Source organism: Pecten maximus, chromosome 4 (genome assembly GCF_902652985.1).
Source record: "Pecten maximus chromosome 4, xPecMax1.1, whole genome shotgun sequence".
Classification (NCBI taxonomy): Eukaryota; Metazoa; Mollusca; class Bivalvia; order Pectinida; family Pectinidae; genus Pecten; species Pecten maximus.
In genome coordinates, this window is record NC_047018.1 from 26,809,811 (window position 1) to 26,816,381 (window position 6,571).

A 6,571-nucleotide genomic window follows, 5' to 3' on the forward strand; every position below is an offset into this window, starting at 1 on the left:
AAACAGGTGATTTATCAAGTGAATACAATGAAACAAATCTGAAAAGAAAAAATGGAGTTGAAAAAATGTATGAATCCAATGGGGAGGATCGGAGACCAAGGAAGAGGTAAACACTTTACGTAACAGTCGTCTGCACACACTCCAGTGGTGTTAAGCGCGAGCATGTTCGCCATTGTTGAATAGTATAAGAGGCGTGCGAAGATGAACCACACGAGTTTGTACAGGTACTTGATGCACATAACATGTACTTTTCTGTATGTGCAGGGTTGTGCCTCCGTCCATACTCTCACTATCACATGCAAGTGTTAAAATTTTATTGGGGGAGGAATAATATTTACACTGCAATCAAGTCGGCAAGAGTAGCGGCGAACAATCGCCACAAACTTTATGGCACATATTATCATTTAAATGGATAAAATAAAACTCTCCATCTTGTACTTTAGTCAGTTGGAATTTCAGAACGAAGCCTACTTGTATGTAGCTTAGGAAAATGACCCGACAAGTATGTCATTAAAATATTCTCTATCTATGGTTAATATTGCCAAAACTCTGAACGACGGGCCTAATCTTATATTTACCTGTATATACCTGTCAGGCACTGGTGTAAGTATGTCTGATTTATACCAGGTAGATACCCAATCATAATTCAACGTCTTCATATCTTAAGATAAAGTAAGATGATTTATGTATGGATACATATTATGAAAACGATACTGAAGCAGTGATATTAAATATTCAACCCAGCCCGGTATACTTAATCCCTTACGATACCATAAAGTGGCCTTTATAATCATCCAAGTTATTCGTTAATGACGAACTTTTGTTTGCTACTGTAGTATGCCAGCTTCTCAATTATGTTAGTTTCTTATCAAAACAGTTATATAGAGGTTACACAACGAGTGATTGTTGGATATGGAATTTATTTCACACGAGTAAGTTATTTTTTAAAAGTTACAAAAGACATGAGCTTTAGCGAGTGTCTTTTGCAACTTTTAAAAAATAACTTACGAGTGTGCAATAAATTCCATATCCAGCAATTACGAGTCGTGTGACCTGTTTCTACCACGGCTTTAATCAAAGGGAAACGTGGCCAAGTATAATTTCGCGTATGCAAATAAAGTGTACCGGTGACGTCCGGAACCCGGTGATGTGACGTCATTCGATTTTTGATGACGTCAATGACAATTGCAGCTTGGGTCAAAGTTCGAATTCTTGACCAATCAAAAGACCGGAAGGTCATATACCACTAGTGATATATAACATATATTTATCCAACAGTCGGCACATTTATACAATGGCTTTAGCGTGGAATAGCACAGCGTATTGTGGTAGAAATTAACAATAACCTGTTGTTTGCTCTTTCGGTAGACAAAAAAGTCGTTATGAGTGATAGCCACAGCTGATTTTACTGTTAAGTCTTGGGTATTACAAACATCTGATAAAATTTTCATAATTCTTCTCCTTTTTGTTGCAATTACGGACACTTACAATAGACAAAAATTATAAAAGCTGGTAATGATGCAGTATGATTACGAAGAAAAGTACAATGCTAATACCGTAGGACATCCCACTTATCCATGTCATTACAAACTTGTATATGGTGTGTATGGACTTTTATTGTTGTTATGGATAACAATATTGCTGTTCGCCATTTTCCATGAATCTATGCACCACATTCTGCGACTCCTCGTAAAGTAGAGTCCCTCGCTGATCTCTCGGATATATACATTCTCTAAATGAGGCGAAACATGTATTGATGCCATTCATTTCTTTCTTCTTGTTTTAGTTTTCCTTGGCGCCTCATGGCGTATCAACATTTTGAGCCCTTGTCATCACTGACGAGTCCTATAAGAACAAAAATCTATATGACGACATCATGACATGTATAACCCTTGTGTGATGACCCTATGACAAGTATTACCTTTATGTGATGACCCTATGACAAGTATTACCTTTGTGTGATAACCCTATGACAAGTATTACCTTTGTGTGATGACCCTATGACAAGTATTACCTTTGTGTGATGACCCTATGACAAGTATTACCTTTGTGTGATGACCCTATGACAAGTATTACCTTTGTATTATGACCATATGACAAGTATTACCTTTGTGTGATGACCATATGACAAGTATTACCTTTGTGTGATAACCCTATGACAAGTATTACCTTTGTGTGATGACCCTATGACAAGTATTACCTTTGTGTGATAACCCTATGACAAGTATTACCTTTGTATTATGACCATATGACAAGTATTACCTTTGTGTGATGACCCTATGACAAGTATTACCTTTGTGTGATGACCCTATGACAAGTATTACCTTTGTGTGATGACCCTATGACAAGTATTACCTTTGTATTATGACCCTATGACAAGTATTACCTTTGTGTGATGACCCTATGACAAGTATTACCTTTGTGTGATGACCCTATGACAAGTATTACCTTTGTATTATGACCATATGACAAGTATTACCTTTGTGTGATAACCCTATGACAAGTATTACCTTTGTGTGATGACCCTATGACCAGTATTACCTTTGTGTGATAACCCTATGACAAGTATTACCTTTGTGTGATGACCCTATGACCAGTATTACCTTTGTGTGATAACCCTATGACAAGTATTACCTTTGTGTGATAACCCTATGACAAGTATTACCTTTGTGTGATGACCCTATGACAAGTATTACCTTTGTATTATGACCCTATGACAAGTATTACCTTTGTGTGATGACCCTATGACAAGTATTACCTTTGTGTGATGACCCTATGACAAGTATTACCTTTGTATTATGACCATATGACAAGTATTACCTTTGTGTGATGACCCTATCACCAGTATTACCTTTGTGTGATAACCCTATGACAAGTATTACCTTTGTGTGATGACCCTATGACCAGTATTACCTTTGTGTGATAACCCTATGACAAGTATTACCTTTGTGTGATAACCCTATGACAAGTATTACCTTTGTGTGATAACCCTATGACAAGTATTACCTTTGTGTGATGACCCTATGACAAGTATTACCTTTGTGTGATGACCCTATGACAAGTATTACCTTTGTGTGATAACCCTATGACAAGTATTACCTTTGTGTGATAACCCTATGACAAGTATTACCTTTGTGTGATGACCCTATGACAAGTATTACCTTTGTGTGATGACCCTATGACAAGTATTACCTTTGTGTGATGACCCTATGACAAGTATTACCTTTGTGTGATGACCCTATGACAAGTATTACCTTTGTGTGATAACCCTATGACATGTATTACCTTTGTGTGATAACCCTATGGCAAGTATTACCTTTGTGTGATGACCCTATGACATGTATTACCTTTGTGTGATAACCTTATGACAAGTATTACCTTTGTGTGATGATCCTATGATATGTATTATCTTTAACTCCGGTATCAAAATATACCTTTGTTTGTTATTACATTCGTGTGATGACGGTATGTCACGCATAACCAGTAATTTTAATTGTATGATATCGGTCTTACTTTTTAGTTATATATGATGTGTATCTGTGTTGAAAAAAAATCTTTTCACTTAACACTATTTTGCAAATCTTTATTTATTCATTTATTATTTGGACTCTTGCATGTCATCATTATAAATGTGTCGTACACATCAGATGTAAGTCGATTACAGAGGTGCTGCAGACCTGTTTAATTCAAGAAGTAACCACTTGATGTCCGTAAGCTACGCTTCAACGTAATTGGAGGGGTGGAACAATGACATTAAACGGTGAATGAATTTCAATCAGGTTGCAATGCCTGAGAAAGTCTCGAGACATCATAGATCACATGATACATGCAATCAACCAATAAAGTACGTTGTTACATATCAACAATGGCGGTCCAGTGTCTGGCTCCCGCTGTGAGATAAAACAGAGAGATGACAGGTGGAGGAAATCCCTGTAAGGGGCTGAGGGGTTGAAGGGGACGGAGCACACCATCGTTTGATGTGAGACCATTTATTCCCTATCCTTGTATGCGAACATCAGTAATTAATTACTGTGACGGTAAGGATCGTTTAGGACTACAGCTGTTGTGACCCGGGTGTAGTGAAGTGTTCCGAAGAGTCTTCTCTACTCATGCAATCTGTAGTTACCGCCAACAAAATTCGATCCGGTAATGGCCAATGATCACTGTGTTGATAGAAGAGCGATTTTCCGCTATGCGATTTTCTTTTCACGCATTGGGGCTAATCACATCTAGAAAATTCCTGAAATAGAAACTATGATTCTATTCGATGTCTATTTGATTTAGTCGTTTTCTTCAATCACTTAATCTTCTGAAGTACCCAGGCTTAAGTAATCATTTGACGAGTTGGGGATCTTTAGGTATAACAATAATTTGATTTTTGCAAGATCTAACGTTGATTACCGCGATACAACTAGAAAACTGTTTACAAGTCTGAAGTGTTGTGCACGCTCCCTGTACGACAAGCATTATTATATTTGTCACAATAATTTGTCCACGGGCGTCCAATCAAAGTAGCCAGCTATGGCTGCTAATTCAATCACAGACACAATATTAGCTAAACATGGGAACGGTACCGAGAAAACGGAATTGCGTAGTGAGACCTGCATACGGAACAAATCTGAAGATGATTTATTGCATGTTATGAATAACAACAACAGAAGACTTTGATTACTGTAGAACTTTAACAGAGGCCGAACTAACCTTTTGAATCTAACACAGACAACATTGATCAGCAACATGTATACAGACTCAGAATACAAATATAAAAAAATCTACAAATAAATGAAAAATTTGTCTGAGAGGTTTCGAGATTTTAAGAAAATTGATAAAAGTTCTCGGAACAAAAACGGACGAATGTTTCGTACTCTTGGAAGAAATTTGGCTGCTAGATGATAGTAAGTGCCAGACAGTCGCGGGAAACAGCAGTAATGTCAGATAGACTATAGGGATTGGTAGATAGAGTAAACGAGGAGTTAATATACAGTTAAAGTATGTGGTGGAGGGATATAGCAAGTTTCGGCGAAGCCGAGTGAAATTGGCATGGGCAAGGGACACCAGAAACTTGCTATATCCCTCCACCACATACTTAAGTGGATGTACGATAGACTATTGGGGATGTCACATAGTCTATAGGAGATGTCAGTTCACAGAGGATGCCATATACAATATAAGAAATTAAAGACAGGTAGATGACTAGATGATAGTAGAATCATAATTATCCATCCTAAGTGATTTTACAAGATAAATTCCGTTATCTAAAGCATCCAACATATATATTTTCGGGGAATGCACTGCTCTAGACTTGGACATATAATCTGTGTATCTAGTGCTTGGCTGCTGACCACATCGCATGTACGTTCCACTCCAGTCGTGAAGGTTGCAATGATGCAGAGAAGCGGTTATTGTGTTGTTTTAATAAGATATTGTCATTGTGCTCTTAACCAGGCAATAGTAGAATGACACATTTCTGTTGTAAATTGTTTTAAGCAAATATAAAGCATGGAAAATTTCCTCTTAGTAAGTTATCAACATGGACAATTTCTTCTTAGTAAGAAGAAGTTATCATCAGTTAATTATATTTCTATCATATATGGTCAATACTTCAGTTATATTTTTGATTAGAAATCTAAACATACAATGTGTTTGAAGCAAGATATCGATTCCATCTTTATGTTAATGAATAACATAACAAAACTATTCTACAAAACCTGATGAAACAGAACAAACTGATTCTCGTTAACAAACAATATTGAAAGAACTTCCATAACAAACTATCTTTTCCTTGATATTTGATTTCTTTACACGATACAATAGTTATATTTATCAAGAAACCTTACAACGATGCGAAGTAAAAAGTTGAAGATGAGAGAGTAAAATGCATACAAGAGAAGACTTCAAATCAATTTAAGGAGAATCATGAGTGCGCCAGTTGATGTAATTGCTTCTCACGGACCTCTTATGAAGCCGTACACATGCATTTGACATTTTTATAACGTGGCACCGTCACTCAGGTTTAAAACATAGAGCAAGACCTTCGATTAGTTATCTATACGAGTGTGAGGCTTAATAGAAGGGTGAGGCGAATCGTATGTTGATACAATGACAAGAGCCTATATCTATCGATATCGATTATACCATAACACCTCATGTCTATATACGGTATTTTTTTCTAATTGCCTAGTTTTATTACGACGGATTCATTTTCTGTACCTTACTTCTGAAGAGTATACCATGGCTAGTGATAATTAGTGATGGACAACTGAAGTCGGTCAATTAAAACAGAACTATGTGTAAATATTATTTCGATTACATTCGGAAATCGATTCCATCACTATACAATAGAATTTAACTGACAGTATGGACGTGTTAAGATTAATCTGGAAAACCGCAACGTTTTGGAACATACTGTGTATATAAACAGTTTCAATGCGGTCTCGCTAACTAATTCTATGATTTTTTTTACTCTTTATGAATATTAAAACACTATAGACAATATAAATTACCGTAACAGTATTTAGTATGTTTACGATAACCACACGACCACCACATGGTTGTATGGGGGATTCCCATT